Source organism: Ctenopharyngodon idella, chromosome 5 (assembly GCF_019924925.1).
Source record: "Ctenopharyngodon idella isolate HZGC_01 chromosome 5, HZGC01, whole genome shotgun sequence".
NCBI lineage: Eukaryota > Metazoa > Chordata > Actinopteri > Cypriniformes > Xenocyprididae > Ctenopharyngodon > Ctenopharyngodon idella.
In genome coordinates, this window is record NC_067224.1 from 16193360 (window position 1) to 16208353 (window position 14994).

The following is a 14994-nucleotide window of genomic DNA, read 5'->3' on the forward strand; positions in this document are numbered from 1 at the left end:
TTAACAGTAATAATGTGAAATATTAATACAATTTTAAATAAATGTTTTCTATTTTAATGTATTTTAAAATGTAATTTATTCCTGTGATGGCAAAGCTGAATTTTCAGCATCATTACCCCAGTCTTCAGTGTCACATGATCCTTCAGAAATCATTTTAATACACTGATTTGCTGCTTTTTACATTTCTTATTATAAATGTTAAAAACAGTTGAGCTGCTAAATAATTTGGTGGAAATCATGGTATATATTTTAAGTATTCTTTGATGAATTGAAAGATCAAAAGAACAACATTTAAAGTACTTGAAACAGAAAACTTTTGTAACGTTATGTCTTTACTGTCACTTCTGATCAATTTAATACATCCCTGACGAATAAAAGTATTCATTTCTTTCTTTTAAACTTTGAATGGCAGTGTAAACAACCACTTAAAAATGATTAACATAATTCTGTATTTTCCCCCATTTATTTATATTATCTTTATTAATTAAGTAGTATAAAGAGAGAATATGGCTCTTATAGGTAAGCAACATGTTTACCTCCATCTCATTCAAAGATCATATGAAAATGTTGTGATTGATTTACTCTGATTCAGTTTAAGATCGAAAGATCTGTTGAATACAGATACAGTGGTCCCAAAAAGTATTTAGACACTTAAGCCACAGCCAAAATGAATTTTATTGCATTATATAACAAAAAAATCAAAACATTTCATAAAAACAAGTTTGTTGGGTTTTAAATAAAAAATAAATGATATACAGGTCAATGACGTGACAGGTCATTTTTTTGTCCAAAGGCCTTAATAATAATAAAAAAAACAAAGATATGACATCCAAAGTATGCAAGGTAGAACAACTAGATCTCTTTTATTGAATCCAAAAGGTTTAATTATATTTTGCTACATATAAAGGTATTTTAAAGATTTTGAAGTGTTTAAAGGGCAATTCAGTTTAACTGTCCAAAGGCCAATACAGCCATTTCATTTGTGATTAAAATATATTAAAATGTAATAAATGTATATATTTTTTATTCTGGCATGATTTTATAACATCATATATCAACATATTGCGAAATGGTATTAAAATTTTGTGTAGAAGTCGTTGTTTTATGAGAAAGAATGTCTGGAAAATGAATTTCATTGATGTCATTCAGAGGAACCAATATAAAGGGACCATTTTGGATAAAGTCATGCGGTCAATATCATGTGACAAGATGTGACATCATTCAGACACCTGCAAAGGACCACATGGTCATGAAGCAAAGTAACTATCTCTCTCTTAACTATTTGAAAAATTAATGTTTTCACTTGCTCATACACATGTCCTGAAACGTCAGGTCATTCGGTACAACTGCTATAAAACATGGAAAATGTTGTAATATTTTAAAAACTTGTGCGAAATATAAAATGTTTGATTGTCCTTTTGTTGGCTAGCTAGCAAGCTAACTAACTAGCTAGCTAGATATCAGCCTGTTAGCATTGTTTGAAAATATCGTCATTTGGTGTAACCAAAAGTGTCATTTGGTAAAACCAAAATTTTGGTTAAACCAAAATACTTTTTTGGTGATCTTGTGAAAAATGACAAAAGCAGTGTTAATTGATTATAAAAAAAAAAACACATAATCTCATTGTTAACACTTAATCAAACTTAAATTAATTATATCTCCATTATGTTTTTTTTTTTTTTTTTTTTTTTACACTTTTCAAAACCTTATTCGTCAATAACCCATACATGTAAAAATATAGATAAAAATGTCATTATTTCTGGCTATCAAACATTAGTTGCTCGTGTTTGTAGTTAATGTAATGTAATGACAGCTGTGGTTACTCTTGCCAGGACACCTGTGTGAAGAAATTACTTCAATTATCCACTATAGAATGACCTCGGGACCAGATGATTAAAAATAATAGTTATCAAGTTAGTATGAGAAAAGCTCTAGGAGCATTTGCATGAAGATGCCACAGTCAAATGCAATAACATTCATACATTCTTAAGTGTTCAAATACTTTTAGGGTCATTGTATGTTTAATTGTATGTTGTCACACCTGTGTGTATTGTAACCCTAACAAACTGCTTATCGATTACTCTGCACAAAAGTGCCAGTGTTTCAACAGAGGGAGAGTTAGACAGAAAACAAGGCAGGGGGAATGACGGAAGAGATAACTATTAATTTCCCCTCAATCGCTCCATTAGTTAATCATTTCTACTTGAAGGAAGCAGCACTGTATAACAAGAGCTTTAATTACAGAGAAACATATGTGCCCCTATTTGGCAAGAGCCACTCACAGGGAAAGAGAGAGAGAGAGAGAATGAGAGAGAGTGAAAAGGGGGCACAGAGACACTGGGATAGCTTTACAGAGAAGTGCAATTTAAAAGCTGTAAAGTTGGGAGGCTGGGCCCATCTAAACTGTGTTTTTATTATAAAAACAATGTCAGGGCTAATTTCCCCCACAGACAGCATTTAACAATGAGCGATGCAGCAGGTTTTAGGAGGCTGCCACGAAACACGATCCCAGGAGCATTAAGCATATTTTCAAACATGTGGGAATGCTTTCGTTCTGACATAAAAGCTGACCTATTCCCAAGCGGGAAGCCTAGCTACCATCAAATAATGTTCGTTTTGACAACTCTCTGCGCTGTTTTGTCCAGAATTAACCTTGAGACAACCCTGCATCTTTGAAGCTTGGGCTCTGATGTGAGGAAAAAATCTGGTCGAGGCCAATAACGCTGACGATCACGGCAGCATTATTGAAAAATGGACGTGAGCTCGAATTTTGACCCTGGTGAGGTGATTGCCATAAAGTGTGAAGGGATTTGAACTCTACTTGAACCTCGGTCATTAAGTGGAGAAAGAATGGTGACATTACAGCAGTGTGTACATTGTAATCATTACAATCACGAGCCACAGTGGCTATAGTGTACGACAAGGGGTTCCCGAAGAGTTCAATGCAGTGAACGCACAAGGAGGACACATGTGGTGTGCAAAAGAGCAGCCCATCTACAACATGCCTATCAAAACAAGCCAGGAAGCATTCGATAAAGCAGGCAAGATGGAACGAAACGCACCTCGGAAAAGCAAAATGTCGATGGGCGGAGGATCAATGGGACACTTGTAATGGATGGCGATGGATTGTGCGGTTTAATATTACATCTAGCAGGTCGAGCATTACAATATCTCTTCCGAATAAATGTTAACCTATAATCCCTCTGCTAAGAACACCTGCTTTGTTTGTCCTCGCAGCCATCGATTTCACTTTATTGAATGCTCAAACACAGTGCACCTAGATTGATCACCACTAATTAAACGTTCTCAGAACGTTCCCTTTCATGTTTCTCAGCTCGCCCCTTCATATACGAATGTTAATTTGCAAACCATCTGATATGGTAAGCTCCGGTTGGGTAATGCATTTCGATGTAATGTGCTTATTTTCTTCTTTTGATTTTGCCAGGGCAAATCAGTGGGCTTGACCTGTGCTCTCGACCTCTAACCCTTGACCCTGACACATCTGACCAGGCTCCACTCCAGGGGCGGCAAATTAATACAGGGGCCACAGATTGTTAATTGTCGAAAAGATTGGCTAACTGATTCATCACCTCAGTCATGGCCAATGCTTTAGTTTGACCCCTCTGAGATCCCATAGGGCATCTGTAAGCAACCCCAGCTGCGCTCTCGCCCATAGCTGATGTTTGCAGCGTAATTATTCAGTATCGGCCCACTTATTAATCAAGTCAATGCTCCACATTTTAAATGGAAATTGCAGGATTAATACAAGCATTCATTTTGTCTGGGCGAGATCGTGATGGCTTTAGCTCTGCTAATCAAATTGGAATAAAAAAGCAAGCTGAGAGGAGGCGATGATTGAATTAGGAGAGGCACTTGGGCCACCCACACACACTTACACGTTATGCTGCACGTTGCAAGCAGGGCCCAACCCTAAACCACCAACGCCCCAAAATGAGCATTGCATGTAAATTATGAGACCTTTTCACACTGAAGTGAATATATAGTCACACATGTTTATAGTTAATGGCTAATCAGTCTTTAGACCATTAATATCTATGGATGCAATGTAAGCAGTTTAAAATTCAACATTTCACGATGTTTGTTCTAATCTTAAAAGGACTTTGAGTATCTGTACATATCTTTGAAGGTATACAGCACAACAAAGTCAAGATAGGAATATAGAAACACCAAAAACATTGTTTAGGGTTTTACTGGAGTTATAAATAGTCATAAGGAGTGATAATAAATAGACAGCATATGGGTTTATTTAGCATTATGATTAAAGCATGTGTGACCCTGGACCACAAAACCAGTCATAAGTTGCACGGGTATATTTGTAGCAATAGCCAACAATACATTGTATGGGTCAAAATTATCGATTTTTCTTTTATGCCAAAAATCATTAGGATATTAAGTAAAGATCATGTTCCATGAAGATATTTTGTAAATTTTCTACCGTAAATATAAATCAAAAATGTATTTTTGTGAGAGGATATGCATTGCTAAGGTCTTTATTTGGACAAATTTAAAGGCAATTTTCTCAATATTTAGATTTTTTTTTTTTTTTTTTTTTTTTTTTTTTTTTTTTTTGCACCCAGATTTTCAAATAGTTTTATCTCGGCCAAATATTGTCCTATCCTAACAAACCATACATCAATGGAAAGCTTATTCAGCTTTCAGATGATGTATAAATCTTAATTTAAAAAAAAAAATGACCCATGACTGGTTTTCTGGTCCAGGGTCACATATGATAAGAATAAAGATTTGAAGTGGAAAAATGAATGTTGTTAGCAAACAATTGTGTAGGATAGGAACTTCCTCTTGGGCTCACCTGAACACAAACAGAAAGTGACAGGAAGTCATGAATACAAACAGAGAGACTGGCTCCTACCAGAGGTAATGAAAGAGAAACTAGTTCTGGAGTTATTTCACATGAAACAATGACAAATGTGACATTTATTTTTTTAATTAAAAGTTGGAATAAAAAAAAAAATAATGTTCATTTTCTGTAATTGGTCTTAAACGATAAATAAAAGTTGAATATCTTACTAATTGGCTATAGGTACAAATGTAATCCTTCCAAAAATGTTCCATTTTATGAATTGGTATCAATACAGCAAAAATGACCTTGATAGTATGTGGTTTGGTACTGAAAAGAAAAGAAGTGTTATCACCCTTCCTTTTACAGACAGAATAGTATCATAAGTCTTGTGATTAATTAGTTTATGAACAGGTGGGCACGTCTAGCATCTGTGCTTTTCTTATTATACACCATTGCCAGCTTCCTTCCCTTAATTCCCTCTTCACACATACACACACACACACCTCCGATTGATGGACAGATCAGATCAGACAGAGCTGACAATAGTGTCCTATCTGGTGTTTGGAGGTGTTGTTTGTTCAAAATGACAGGGATGTAAAGCGTTCTCTCCATATGAGTTGCCTTCAGTGCTGATAGGTGATAGCAGGGCTGCCACATCCACAGTCTTGCTCCGATTAGCATCAGGTCGTGCTGAGGTGTTTCCTCAAAGTCTGTCATTTCCTGTCATTTGTTTGTCAAGCCCTGGCACGCCGACCCCTTCACCACGAGTGTTTGTTCTAGGGAATGCACAGTGGCACACTTTTTTTCTTCTTCTTTTCACCTGCCCTCCTCCGGGTTGGATTTTCTCTGCTTGATATGGTCTTGACACTCTTTGACAGTATGTAGATTTGCTGCTGAAAGTAAAAGGGATTAGAAAATACATGTGCTGCTGGAAATATTGTGAATAACTTTAAAATCACTGAATATCTTTTTTTTCCCTATAATGTGCTTATACTGTAGGGATAATGTTCACAATAAAATGATTTTAAACTACAATACAATTATTTTAATATCAGTTATTTCATGCCATTACAAACACATATGCTTTTCTTCTAAAAGAACACAAAATTAAATAAAAATGACTCCAAATCAGGCTCCAAATTAACAAAATATTAAAGTATTATGAAAGTGGTACATATATTATACTTTTATATATATATATATATAAGACCAGTGACAATTACATTGGTGACAATTCATTATCATATCAAATACACTACTGTTCAAAAGTCAGTAAGATTTTTTTTTTTAAAGAAATTAATACTTTTATTCATCAAGGATATGTTAAATTTATAACTGGCAGAAAAGAATTTTATAATGTACAACATTATTATTTCAAATACTGTTCTGTTAAACTTTCTGCTCATTAAATGATCCTGAAGAAAAAACGTATCATAGATTTTACAAATATATTAAGCAGCACAACTGTTTTCAATATTGATAATAATAAGAAATGTGAAAAATCACCTTTGCCATCACAGGAATAAAATTAATTATTTTTTAAAATACATTGAAATAGTGTTAAATAATAAATTATTTAATAATAATTAAATAATTTTAAATTGTAATAATATTTCACAATAATATCACTATTTTACTGTATTTTTATTAAATAAATGTACACTTCATTAGCGTAGGAGATTAAAAAAAAAAAAAAAAAAAACTTACGGACCACAAATGTTTGAACGGTTGTGTATGTAATATAAAAATGTAATTTTTGGGGATCTAATCTTTTATGGCATTACATAAATACTGGATGATGAACAGCAATTTTATTTCAATGAATCTTGTAGATTGACGTTAAAAATGAACTTTGTCCGTTTCTAAAAGAGCACTGATTCTTTCATGAAGACAGCCAAATGAAACTCACAGGGGAGAGAATTAATGACATTAAACCAATCACTGTGGCTCAAAAATGCAGCCTGTAGAGGTTCAAGTTTGATAAACGTGGGAATTTCTCAACTTGTGGTGATTTCCTGTCTGTGGAAACTCTGGGGCCGTATATAAAAAATAGATGAGCGCTGAGTTTTTTGGCTTGTATATAACAGTCCTCCCATATTTTTGTACTGATAAACAGTTATCTCAAGACTGTAGGCTACATAAATCATCCTTGCTCTGTTTAGACACTGTGCATTTGGGCGGTTCAATGAAGTAAACTGTGTACCTCTGAGATGATTGAAGGATGCATCATATTCGTGGAACAATATTCCGATTTCTTTTAAAAGCTGATATCCGTTTCTAATGTGCTGTGTCTGACTGAAAGCAGAACCCATGTGTTCATCAAGGTTATGCACTGACAACATATACATGGCAATGTTACAATGGTAATATCTTCCATATTCATTGCATTTCTACTTCTGACTTGCTGATGTACTTGATAAAAAATAAACTTCTAACTGTTAAATACCGCGGGTCAAGTGTTTCCTGGCTTCTTACATTATTTTCTGTTTACTTCAGATGTTGGTCAGATGCTTTAATTGGACCTGTGCTATTTATACAGGCACTGAAATGGAAATGCCAGAAACAAATCTCATAAGGTCATAATCTTCATAGACTGTCCCAGGTAGACATGCTTTCATACGTTAAATTATATAACATTAATTTAAGAATAAATCGAAAGACTGTGATAAATTAGTTGTTTTTCTTTTTTTTCTTTTTTTTTTACAGTAAAAAAAGGTCACAATTTCCTGTACATTATTAAAGGTTCACATTTCTTTATCGCAGAGCATTGGAGTTATACTTTATGACACAAAGATATCATATGGCATCAGAACACAGCACATTAATTGTATGGACTATATTTATGATACTTTTATGTGCTTTTGGATGGTTGACAGTTTCAACCATCATCCTCTCATTCCTCATGCATCTTTTGTGTTTCACAGTAGAATAAAATATGAGCGTGTTTGAAAAGGTAGAGTGCACTGTAAAAAAAAAAAAAAAAAAAAAAAAAAAAAAAAAATTAGAGGATTATTGGAGTATATTACAGGAAAATACTATTTCAGTCTTTCTACTTCAAAATTCCGCATTAATTTCAATGTGCTGTTTCATTGTAAATATTTGTGACATTTACAAGCATTTTTTTTTTGAGTGAAAATTGTAAATCCTACACCACTTTTTTTCTCCCAGCGTTAGTAAATGATGACAGAACATTCCATTTTTGGATGTAAAAATACAAAGAACATTTTAATGATAGAACATGTCTTTTAAAGTACCAAGAATAAAATCAATCAATCAATCAATAAAAAGCACCGCAGGAGGAATATTAAAGGGATAGAAATTATCTGCAAAATCGTTTTTATTGATTGATTAATCGAAGTTTCCCAAAAAAAATTTTAATTAAAATTTAAAATTTTAATTTAGAAATATTTTCTGTATTTTCAGTTAATAAAAAACGTGTTCAATCAATCAATCAATCAATCAATTAATCAACAAATAAACTCCTTGTTAAGTTGCTTCTGTTTATTTTTTCTTGTTTTTAGCATCTACTAAATTAAAATTTGAAGAAAAAAAATCAGCTTTACTCAGTGTCTGGATGTAGCATCTTTGGAAAATCCCACAAATATTTCTAACAAACAGAAAATTACTTGAAAATGGAGCACAGCCCCGAAACACAGCACAGCCCACTTTCCTTGATGAATGATGTCGTTAAGTCAAGCTATCAGTGGACATGAGTGAAGAGATGCCACAACAGCCCAGCTCACCAAACAAACAAACAAACAAAAAGAGAGAGAGAGAGAGAGAGAGAGAGAGAGAGAGAGAGAGAGAGAGAGAGAGAGAGAGAGAGAGAGAGAGAAAAAAAGTTTTGATTAATGTCAAGGACATCCTGCATGACTCTTCCGTCTAAAGACATTCATCACTCTCGATGTTGATCCTCCCTCGTATGTCCACTCCACTCTTCCGGGATGGAAGCAGCAAGGAGCTTGTGCTAACAGAGATATAACGCTCGGCTTATGTGGTCAGTCAGCACGTAGCCCATGCCAAACTAACGGAAATATATATGATGCCCAAGTTTAAAAATGCTAACAGTTGAAAGTAAAGGGCCAAGCCTAATATACTAAACAATAAGCTTTTAATTGTCTTAGCCACAAATCATTGGTCAGGAAATTAGCAAGATTTAAGCAAATGCACTACTTAAAAAGCTATTGCTGTTTAGAAAACATCAAAGACAGAATAAAGTTTTTGGCAGAATATGGGAAGTTGTGTGTGGAGTGATGAATCCCAAAACACGAGTTGCATGGTGATGCTCCAGAGCGGTGTCTTTGAAAATCTGGTGAGAAATATAAAAATAAATGCATCTCTACCACAGTGACGCATGGAGGAAGAGGTGTCATTGTGTGGGGAGTCTTTTTAGCTGCTGGTATTGGTGAGCTACTTCACTCTGAAAAGTCATTTAAAGCTTTGGAGCACAGGAGAATATTGCAGAATGGCTTACTTCCCACAACTGAAAAGTTGTTTTCTAAAGAGGAATGATCAGATGATATTTTTCAACAAGACAATGCTCCTGCCCAAACTGCAAAGACAACCCAGAAGTGGCTTGAGAACAAGTCCAACAGGCTCATGTTTTGGCCTTGGTTTGAACCCTATAATGATTTGAACCCTATAATGAATATTTGGTCTCACATTAAACTCAAACAAGCTGGGAGACATTTTTCAACTACACATGAGCTGTTTAAAGCCATTAACATTGAGTGGAACAACACTGACTCTTCTTCCTGTAAAAAGCTCTCTAAAAAGCTTACCCACATGGCATAAGCATTTAAAGAAAACAAAGGGGAAGGTTATTCCACACTAAGTTATTTTTAGGGGTTCAAGCATGAAGTGCTGAAACCATATGTAATTGCTCAGATTTTTATTATTTTTCTTCTTCCCTAAAACTGATCGGGCAGCCCAAACCATAAGGCAGAGAGACTTGAAATTTTGTCAGATTATAGTAGTCTTGCTCGCTACTCAAATACCCAGACTCATCCAAATCAGCCAATAGGTGGCGCTACAGCGATCAAAAGTTGAAAATCGCTTATAACTCCTAGAACTTTTGTCCTAGAATCAAGTGTTTTATATCATTGGAATCTTTGTCTCGAGACGGACCAAACATATATCTCCAATTTCATTTCCGCCTAGAAAAATTTTCCGCCATTTTGAATTTTGTCCAAAACCTACTTTTGCGAACTAGTCCTAGGTTTTTCGCCCGATCGGAACCAAACCAGTGCAGAAATGTTCTCTGGAGTCTGAATATCAATAATTATCAAAAAAAAAAAAGTTGAAATTTTGATTCACGGTCGCTAAGGGGTGCCAAAACGTAGGGTGTGGGCGGAGCCACTTTACTAAAATGGCTATAACTCGAGAATGAAATGAAATATTTGGACCAAACTCAGTACACATGTGTATGGGCACCTATTAGACAAGGTTAATGGAGGCCGATCGGAACGAATCTCAGTAGGCATGTATAACTCATGGTCCTAGAGGTCTGTAAGAATTTTGAAAGAAATCGGCCACTTGTTGGCGCTAACGAGTTTTATACCTCAGTAATCACGTGGTGTTTCACAGATCCACACAATATGCATTTCATTTGATAGATCTCCTCATTCTGAACAACTGTGCCTCAAGAACCAATGCTGTCAATCAAATCGTTCATTAATTATTCGCAAATATGTGAAAAACCTACTTTTGCAAACTAGTCCTAGGTTTTTCACCCGATCGGAACGAAACCAGTGCAGAACACTTCTCTGGACTCTCTAGATCAATAATTATCACAAAAAAAAAAAGTTTAACTTTACCCTTTGGGTTGCTATAACAGGGTCATTTAGAAAGTGGGCATGGCTCAACATACCCAAAAACCTATAAAGCCTAAACGAAAACTCAGAACTTCACAATAATAGGTAAGCACATGCAGCATATGACTCTAAAGAAGCATGGCAATTTTTATGGAGATCGGACCATAGGTGGCGCTATAACTGTTAAAAAAATATTTTAAAAAACATATGTTTTTAATGGTTTTGGATGAAAATGTGTATAACTTTGGGTGTGGTCGACTTATTTTCACAGGAGTCATGTGCTTAGACTCCTGAAACCTTGCCGAGTCCAGCGATACCAGACTTGCCAGGTTTCGGTTTGTGCAACGTTGTGATTTAGCCGCGAAAATCTTCGAAACCGTTAATCCGATCGAGACGAAACCAGCGTACGAAACACGGAACTTAAGTTGATTAACAAAAATGTAAAAGCCCAAATGTCAAAATTTTCATAGGAAATGGCAAAAAAATCCAATCAAAGACGTTCTAAGGTCATTTTTTATGCTCCCATATATATAAGTATCTATAACTTCAAAACGAAATGAGATATTTTCACCAAAATTAAAACACATATGTATGGGCACACTCTGAGGACATCCAAAAAAAGTGGTGGAGATCAGGCAATAGGTGGCGCTATAACTGTCAAAAAACCTTTACAAAACATATTTTTCCTTATTAAATTGCCTCTATTGGCTGTAAATGGTCTTTTCCATCTATGATCTAAGTGTTTACATGCTTGCTGAATAAAATATAATACCTTTTTATGTGCTTAAAGGCCTTAAAGTGCTTGAACCCCAGTAAATGCTGCTTGCAGCTTGAATATTTAGGGTATTTGTGCAATTCTTGCTAATTTCCTGACATGTGATTTGTGATTAAAATGGTTAAAGGGTTAGTTCACCCAAAATTGAAAATAATATAATTTATTACTCACCCTCATATCGTTCTACACCCGTAAAACACCCGCTTTGAAGCAGTGTTTTGAAATTGCATATATGTTCCTGATAAATTATTTGTTGTTAAAGTGTTTACGTTCACAAACCACTGTTAATCTTAATGGAAAAGCAATATGGGATTTGGCATGACAGAATGCACACAAAGATGCACTCATCTTAAGTTCATTGCGAAGTTCATTCCTCACAAATTTCCGTTATAATCAACAAACCTGACTGCACAATGAATCTCTTATTTACATAATTGTTTGTTATAATGAGAGGATTTGTGAGAGTGCAGAACTCAGAATCCACTCACCGCTCAAAATGCCAGAGTTTTTGTACATGCCAACTTAAACATCTTTGATTGGCCGTTGCGTTCAAGATATCAACAGATATGTTTGTGATTGGCTACATTGCTCAATGCTGCAAAAACACATTGTAAATAGAAACCTTTGACGTTCTCCAGAGCGCAAACACAGATATGCACTGGATAATTTGCTAAATACTGCCAAAAGAAAATGACAGAGAAAACTGATTCTAGACAGCAGTTATGGGCAGCTTTTACCTCCAAAAGCAACCAGAAGCAGCAGCAGGCAGTGGTTTGAGAGAGAAAATTGCTCAAGTCTGTGGCCAGGAGAATGCTATAAGCCTAGCCCAGCCAAGTTTCTGAAGATAATGTGTTGTTTAAAGTTACTGTTGTAGAAATAAGTATTCCTGCGAGTTAAATGCTGCTGAAGATGTTTCATTATGGACTATGTGCATGGCTAAATCCACAGAAATAACGTTTTTTTGCTCTCAATAAGTTCGCTGAATGACCAGTTAGCACTGCCCTCAAATGCCACCCCCTTGGCATTAGTCCTGCCCTAACCTAAGAGTCTACTAATAATCTAATGAAAGTTAGTTGACAAGTTGTTGCAAATTAATGAGAGTTAGTTGCCATGTAGTTGCAAAGTTTTAGTTAGTAGAATATCTAAAGTGGACTATCGAAAACAAAGTGTAACCAGAAATTTTACAGAACATATTCAATGCAGCTATGTATTATAGAATATTTGAAAGCTTTAAAAGTTTTGAAGCACATTATAAATTTCAGTTTCCATGTCCTAAGTTTCATATATCACTTAATGTGCCTTAATACACCTTTTGTAAATTGAGCTATCAATGTTTTTGTTAACAAGAAGAGAGGGCACAAGAAACATGACTTTCCTTGTTCTACATTGAACAATCCAGCGAGGGCTCTGTGTCATTAATTTCTCATATCTTCATTATACCTCTCTTCATGCAGAGAATAATAAATAGACTATAAGTACATGGAGGTGAAAATATTAACACACTCACATAAACAGACGCAATTGCTCCCCTTGACTTCCTGAGAAATGTTACATGCTGGGAATCCTAAAAAGAAGTGCTGAGAATGCAATACTGTCAGAGTTTACAGAGGTTTAATACAAGCATCTGTTCTAATGAGGGGGGACTGGGAGGACACCAGAGTCTATGGGAAAAGCGGGACACTTCAGTATGCTTATAAAGTTTGATCTAAGGGCAAGAGACTTCCTGTTAATGTAAGCAATCTTCCACTGTTATTACTAAAGCCACTCTGGACATCCACTCAGGGGCTGAGACATACACCATTATATATCGGCCAGAGGTCAAGAGTAAAACATATTGTCCCAAAAGAAGGAGAAGGGGGGGAAAGTAAATATGGAATAAGGCAAGCAATTTAAAATGACAAAACATTTATAGATCCATACAAAACTATTATATATCTAAAGGATAAATAAAATACTTGGTTACAGACAAATATATATATATATATATATGACTGGGTGGCCCTCTAAGTTTCTCTTAAACATCCAGTGAGCTCAAATATTTTGACAGTCATGAGAGAGGCAAAATGGATCAGTCAGCATGCAAAATAAAAGCACTGAGAGAGAGAAAGTGTGTAGGCAAAGAAACAACAAAAATATGTAAATAAATGCAAACTAACACTTAAAAAAAAAAAAAAAAAAAAAAAAAAAACTGAAGCGATTAATTCAAATCCCACTGTAAAGTGTTCAGAGTCAATCAGAACATATGACACTCAAACTCCAGACAGAACCTACCATTATAAACAAAACACCTGATACAAAGCTTCATATTTAATGTGCTCAGTCTCTTAAACATCTAACGTGTGTCTTAAGATGTCAGATATGAAAGGAGCATGACAAGGTGACCTCGTTACAAAAACAAGTGTCAGAACTCAAAGTGTGTCACACTGGAGTTCACGACATTTGGTTTCATGTATAATTCAGAGCAGCGCAAGATACAAAATTATTTCATAGAAATCCCAAGGAAAAGAGCTTGATGAATAAATCCCTCAACTGCCTTCCAAAGCTCATAATTAAAAGAGAATATTATAATTAAGAGAATACAAACAGCTTCAGATCAAAAGGTCTTTTCCTTCTGGTTACGAAAACTACAGAAACAGGATTTATCAACATAGCTGCAAGTCAGTTGACTGGTACCAATGCGTAAGTGTATAATTTTGAGGGCATATTTAGGCTTATGCAATGTGATACAAAACTTCACTAGTAGGACTTCTAATAAGATTCTACTAATTTTACTAGCATTACTAGTAAGATTGTTGCTTCTAATTAAATGTAAATTTAATTACCTTTTGGTTAAGAGTGTGTACATAGATCTGTGTATGTGTACAATAAATGGAGATTGTATTAGCAATGCTTAATGTCTTCTTAATACACCATAATAAATGGAGATATTAACCAAAATATCAATATTCTGAAAGCCAGAATAACAATATCCTGGTAGGAGGTCTGTGCTGATTAGTTAAAAATGGGTCCCACTTTATAATAGGTGTGTTTAACTACTATGTACTAACATTTAAATTAATAATTTTATACAATGCACTTATTGTGTACATATATATTTTACATAGTACCTGTATTTAAAATACCTGTGCATGTAATTGTAGCTGTAATTAATTTATGTAATTACATCTATAATTAAATAGTTGACCCTTCCCTTACACCTAAACTTGCAGTGATGAAGCATTTTGGGTACCCCAAAGAATCTTTCAGTGAACAGTTCTTAAATTAACTTTTCTTTGTCATATATAGTGAGAACTTTTTAATAATTTAAAGAACCTTTTGTGTAATGGAAGGGTTCCATGGATGTTAAATGTTCCTTTATTTTTAAGAGTGTATAGTGCTGTTTATACCTAAATTATGCTGGAGTGTTTCTTCAACCTGACCAATTAAAGCCAGGACTGGAAATATTTGTTTTATAATAAAACTTATCCCAGACCCAGACTTCAAAACTTAAATTATGAAAACACATTAGTATTAGTTATTATTACATTTAAATTATGATTATCCAAACAAAGAGTAAAATAAACAAAAAATAATCTGTCTGGAAA

General features: G+C 34.6%; 1 long non-coding RNA gene across 2 annotated transcripts; it reads right to left on the reverse strand.

The window, feature by feature from the left end:
• Positions 1 to 657: 657 nt before the first annotated feature.
• Positions 658 to 12997, reverse strand: LOC127513571 (uncharacterized). Of its 2 annotated transcripts, XR_007930429.1 has the most exons (3): positions 8449 to 12910; positions 7026 to 7117; positions 658 to 5715 (listed from the first exon to the last, which is right to left on the reverse strand). It is a non-coding gene; the product is annotated as an uncharacterized LOC127513571 (long non-coding RNA). The 2 variants fall into 2 exon arrangements; XR_007930430.1 differs by lacking the exons at positions 7026 to 7117; positions 8449 to 12910 and adding an exon at positions 12918 to 12997.
• Positions 12998 to 14994: the final 1997 nt, after the last annotated feature.